Source organism: Littorina saxatilis, unplaced genomic scaffold, assembly GCF_037325665.1.
Source record: "Littorina saxatilis isolate snail1 unplaced genomic scaffold, US_GU_Lsax_2.0 scaffold_781, whole genome shotgun sequence".
Classification (NCBI taxonomy): domain Eukaryota; kingdom Metazoa; phylum Mollusca; class Gastropoda; order Littorinimorpha; family Littorinidae; genus Littorina; species Littorina saxatilis.
In genome coordinates, this window is record NW_027127649.1 from 23,449 (window position 1) to 30,000 (window position 6,552).

Here is a 6,552-nt window from a genome sequence, read left to right on the forward strand (position 1 = left end):
TGTTTTTCTTGTGAGTTTTAAGACATAAGCAAAGTCGAGAAGATTAAGGCTGAAGATCATCGAGACGACATCACCAACTGACCAATCAAGGATCACCACCACCACCACCACTGCACCCCCACCACCATAACCACCACCAGCATCGACAACAACAAGAAATGTGGTCTACGGGTGAACTTATTTGTAGTACCTATTGTCAACGCCTAATTTGTAGCTTTGTGCCAAGCAACTAATCAAACAAATAACCAGTCACTTAAATAACCACGCTAACACCATTGTAGACGACGACAAGACCAAGAAGAAGAAGAAGAAGAAGAAAATCAAGAAGAAGAGGAAGAAGAAGACGACGACAGCAACAACAACAACAACACCACCACCGACATCATCAACAACAACAACAACAACAACAACAATAACAACAACAACAACTACAACAACTACTACAACAACAATAACAAAATCAACAACTGTGGTCCACATGCGTATTTATAACTCACTTAGCTTTGAGTGCACTTTTTGTCAGTGCCGAGTTTGTAGCCCATTTTATCCTACATACGTGAGAGAGACACCCGTGAGATAATAATCGTTCAAATCACACGTGTGTATATCATGTAAATGAGGTAATTTCAAGCAAGTCTTGCAGGGACCTGTGTTTCCACAGTTATGATGCTAAAGTCACCGAGACAAACGTCATTATAGAAAGAAAAATTGCGCTCGCTAATTACCCTTGATGAATCTTTAGAACTAACACGTCACGCCACACGTTCAGAGTGACGTTTCTTTGCTGTGACGTAATAGATTGCACGAGGCTTTAGAAGAGATCGAGGTTCCAAAACAAGCGTCTTCAAATTAGCTGCCTCGTAAGTAAAGTATGTAGGATAAACAGAATACTACATGGCTTGCTGTGTCGTACCAGATTTACACTCGTTGCTTTTTTAAAGAGTGAACAGCTCGCTTTCGCTCGCAGTTCAATATTTAATAAAACAACTCATGTAAATCTGGTACAACACAGCAAGCCATGTAGTATTCTCTATGTACACTGTGAACATGCACCAGTCACTGTGTCGCACTGAGCTCCGCCAGAACACATGCCGCATCTCTGGCTGCAGTTCTGACCGTACGTGCCTGTGCAGGCTGTGCAGGAGACAGCATGTAAAAGAGAATTATGGAGTGTGTGTGTGTGTGTGTGTGTGTGTGTGTGTGTGTGTGTGTGTGTGAATCAGTGTTGTGTGTGTGTGTGAGTGTATGTGTGTGTGTTTTATGTGTGTGTTTTGTGTGCCCGGTGTGCGTGCGTGTGTGTGTTTGTGTGTGTGTGTGTGTTTAAGTGTGAGTGTGTGATTTAGTGTGTCAGTGTGTTTAAGTGCGTGCGTGTATGTGTGTGCGCGTGTGTGTGACTGATCTAAAAATAATGGATAGCGCACAGACAATGAAACAGCGTAACCAGAGTGCCGCCATCTTACTTTACCCCACCACTGACAAACATGGTCCAAGGGAAATAATCGTAGTTTCGAGAGTTGACAGAAGTCTTCTCTCGCGGTATTGAACAGTGTCTCAAGATGGCGGCTGTGGTGGCGTCAACGTTGTGATAGCCAATAGGGAGGTTTACATACTGCGTCACCTACCCCGGCCTCACCTATCCGCATTGAGATAAGTCACGCAGAGGAATGTTTTCAAAACTGAGAGTTAGGTACCACGTCACGTATTAAAGTAGGGCAAAACTGCATAATTATCATGTTTAAAAAATCGTGGACAGTCACTGTGCGCTGAAGTCCGCAACAATACCCAGTGTTGAAACTGCGGCTTGTCATTGTGTGGGTGTTGCTGTGACTTTAACTTTTAGCCTCGAGAAGTGTATGCGTGTGTGTGTGTTTGTCTATCTGTCTGTCTGTAAATTGGTGTGGCCGTGTGTGTGCGAGTGCGTTTGTGTGCGTGTGAGTGTGTGTGTGTGTGTGTGCGTGTTTGTGGGTGTGGGTGTGGGTGTGTACGTGCGTACGTGCTTGCCTATATGTGCGCGCCCAAACTTGGCCATCACTTCAAATGAATTGGACGGACTCATTACTTGCAGGTCGTTCACAAAGTCAGTCTTTATAAAGCAACACATTCTTGCAAGGCCGTTTTACGAACCAAAATAAACACACACACACACACACACACACACACACACACACACACACACACACACACACACACACACACACACACACGCACACACACATGAACACACACACACACACACACACACACACACACACACACACAAGAATGTATTCAATTCAATCCGTTGCATTAATTTTTAAACTTACGCTTCCTCATGCAAGGTACTTGCTTCCTGGGAGTATTTTGGTCGAAATGACATTTCTAAATTTAGCTTGGGTCGTCCTTGCGTGCTTCATGGTTTGCTGTGATATCGCAGAGCCATTGGAACGGGTCACCCGATTTATTTAATTTTAGCAGAGACATAGATAGAAGAGATGCGAAGCGCTGTCTTCCCGCTTGCGTTATCCTCGCCTACGGCAGGGGCAAGTAATCCTCCCACTAGCGCCAAGCTGGCAATTGTTCGCGTACTCTTCGCCTACGACAGGGGCAAGTAATCCTCCCATGACTGGCGCCAAGCTGGCAATTGTTGTGTTTTTAAAGAGTTATAACTGTTTCATAGAAAATCATAGATAATAAAACATGCAAAATGTTGATTATTTGCAACCAAGAGAAACAGAAAATCACAAGAAGAAGACTATTGCATTATTTGGTGATTAGAAGATGAATCCTAAAGTAAGCAATTTCGCTCATTTCTCCTTAAAAACTTTTTATCCACACGCCAGTGTATGTGCGAGAACCACTTGAGTGAGACTTATAAGCATCAAATTTAATTACAGCGCGTCAAAAATTATACAAACAGATTAATGTATACACCAGTAATGCATTTGCCAGTCAAGGGAAAGCAAAGTTTCGCACAAAAGAAAATATTAGCTCCCAAACATTGCCTCCACGCACAATGGACTTAGAAACAATGGCCGCAAGAACCGAAGGAACCGTTTTTGACTCACTTCGGGAAGCCAATCCTCTCAAATGCATTCGTGTGCACACTATTGAAGCTACAGAATATGAATCAAGTTTACTTACCACTGATATCTCTCGTCTGAAGCTGGATATATCCAAAGAAATATGACAGAAAAGCACATCAAATCGGTGTCACAGAGCAAGCGAACAACAACTTAGTACGGGATGGCGCGAGGTCACGCTGACCGAGCGCGGCTCGTGTAGCCTAAGAGTTCACGCGAGCGGCCCTCGCTTCGCATCTCTGTATGTATGTCTCTGATCTTACTCAAGCAACCACACAGCTAAAAAAAATGGTGGTTTATGCGCCAGGATATAGGAAAATGCTGCAAGGGGAGGTCTCATACTTTATTTGAATGGTTATTTTAAAGTAATATGAGATACGTTGCCTTCACGTATAAAAACAGTTTTATACGTGATCACGCCCGTATCAGAAGCACGCACAGCGATCGACAGTGGGAATACCCGCAGTGACAGGGGTGTAGTATGCACATAACGTGGTATCTAACGCTCAGAAGTTGTAAAATAGAAGGTCTCAGTGTGCACGTATTATCGAGACACCGACAAATTTGCACTAAAAATCCATTTTAGGGGAGCTTTTCCGCCATTATTTGTTCTACCGGAGGAATTGAATTCATTCCACTGAACAGATTAAACTACAAAATACATTTGAACGAGCGGCATTTTGCTTTCTGTGTCTGCTTTTCGAAGTGAATCGAGGCGAGCACACCGTAATAGGCCCACAGAAGGATACGCGACGTAAGTCTCAGCGCCTTGTCGTTCGTGGGGTCATGCTCTTGACACATCGGCGACTACGATGTATACAACCCCGAATTATGAAATATGGACTGAAGCGTGAAGGAAAGATTCCAGAAAATATTGAGCATCCTTACACCCTTCTCGGATGGTTGGACTTGATAAAATCTGACATACGTTGCGCTGACGTATGGAAGGGTTTGCTACGTGAACACGTACCTAATCACCACACGCAGCGCGACCCGCATGTGAGATACGTGTCCTGGTAGGTGACGTAGCTGATAGGTGACGCAGTTTCTAAACCTCCTTAATAAGAAGGGACGCGCTATCCATTATTCTTAGATCAGTGGTGTGTGTGTGTGTGTGTGAGAGAAAGAGAGAGAGAGAGAGAGAGATTACATATGGAGCCGGACAGGGACAGGAACAGACACTGAGACAGACAGTTGTAAAGTTGACATCAAAGCTTGCTGGATTCCTACCTGTAACACACGTTGGTGGTTGGAATCCCGGTTTACACGTGCAGTGCCCTGTCACTATGTCACACTGAGAGGACGGGATACAATTAGCGCTGCAAGTCTTCTCACACCTCGCTCCATACTTCCCAGTGGAACAGACTGTAAGTATAGAATACCGTTTTAACTGCTAAATTCTATACAGCTGTTACCACAAACACTTCCACAGAAGCGCGCGCGCGCGCACACACACAGACACACAGAAACAGACACACACACTGACACACGCACACCGGGCACTCACGCACGCGCGCACACACACACACACACACACACACACACACATACACACACACACGCGCACGCACACACATACATACACGCACACAAATACACACACACACTCACACATACACTCACACACACATATACACACACACATACACACACACACACAAACACACACATACACACACACACACACACACACGCACCCACCTCCCCCCCTCCCTCCCTGCTGAATGACCGAGGTCTTTTACGTGCGACAGCGGTGACGCAAGTACCCCTATACAATCACACCCCTTCCTTCATGTTGTGAATCCACATACCTATGTTGCATTTTGGGTCTCGGGTAGCGTCATATCCGGGGGCACAGCCGCCTGGGCAATGGCCATTGGTCCTGTCACAGGTTCCGTTGTTCAGGCATTTCACACTGCACGTGCTGCAGCTCTGACCATTGCGATACTGACCAGTCCCACATGCTGAAACACACAACAATGAGCGCCCTAGAATAAAGTCCTGCTCACAAGGCCAGGAATGCGCAGTCAAGACTGTCTGCAACGGCCACCCAAGCGATGGATGGATGGGTGGATGCATGGTTTATTCATTAAGGGGTGTGTGAAACGAAACGAAAAATATAAGTACAATTAATATAAATACAGATGTTTTGAAACATTATAAGAAATGTTGTTCCTTAAGCGAGGTAATTAATGTCAATGATTTTGTTTTCGAATGTATACATTACAATTTGAACATTATATGAGACCATGGTACAATAGTAAATAAGGAATGGATTGCAAATGATGTAGTGTTTGTCCATCAGTTGTTACATTTAAATGGAAGTTTTTTTTACCTTTGAAGAATTTAGGTTAAATTTTCCTTTTGTTCAATCTAATTTGTTATTCTATGAAGGATTGATTAAGTCCTTACGAAAATATCAGAGAAAAGTAAAAATTGATTCGTTAAATGGTTTTCAGATTAGGGATTATAAACCGTGGCAGATTATTTGTAGAGGCAAACAGGCAATTAACGAAGTTTTTTTTAAATCAAAATTTGATGATAACCCTGCAGGCATGAACAGATGGAATATGTATTTTTACAACCTGAACTGGAAACAGATTTTTGATAAGTGTTTTAAAACAACTAAGGACACACAGTTAAGATGGTTCCAGACCAGATTGCTTCATCGCATTCTTGGTGTTGCTAGCCGGTTATTTGTTCAAAAGATTCTTGACAGTCCCCTTTGTGCCTTTTGTAAAAATGAAAATGAAACAATTTCCCATATATTTTGGTACTGCCCGCTTAGTCGGAAATTTTGGACTGATTTGGAAGATTTGTTAAACAGAAGTTGTATTTACCGCGCAAATGTTCTTTTTACAGAAGAATTTATTTTGTTTGGGTGTATGAACAATGTTAAGGTAGATGTGGTTTGGATTTTATCATTTTGTTTGCAAAGTTTTACATTTATAAGAGTAAGTTACAAGAGACAAAGCCACTGTTAGAAATATTTTTAAGAAATTTAAAATACAGATTTGAAATAGAAAAATATTCCAGTTTCAATGCTGGTAACATTACCAAATTTGTAGAATTATGGTCCTCATATGAACAGTTAGGTAGTGTGCTAGGTTGTGCAGAGATGTGATGATTTGTGTAGTTATATAATTATATATAATTATGTCTTTTTTTTGTTCTTTTTTTTGTTGTTGCTTTTGTTTGACTGTATTATTATTTGACTGTATTATTATTAAGCAGGTAGTACGTTCATAATGTCCACATTGTTTGCTTGTGTTATTGTAAAAAAAATAAATAAGTGTAAAAAAAAAATATTATATATGTATATATTACCCAATATTGACGGACTGTGTGATGATATCTTCTGCTATGATCTGTTGAGACAGTGATATCAAAATCGAGACCGGAGGTCGAGATTTTGATATCACTGTCGAAACAGACCAATAGCAGAAGATATCATCACACAGTCAGTCAATGTTAGATATATTGCTAATTCTCT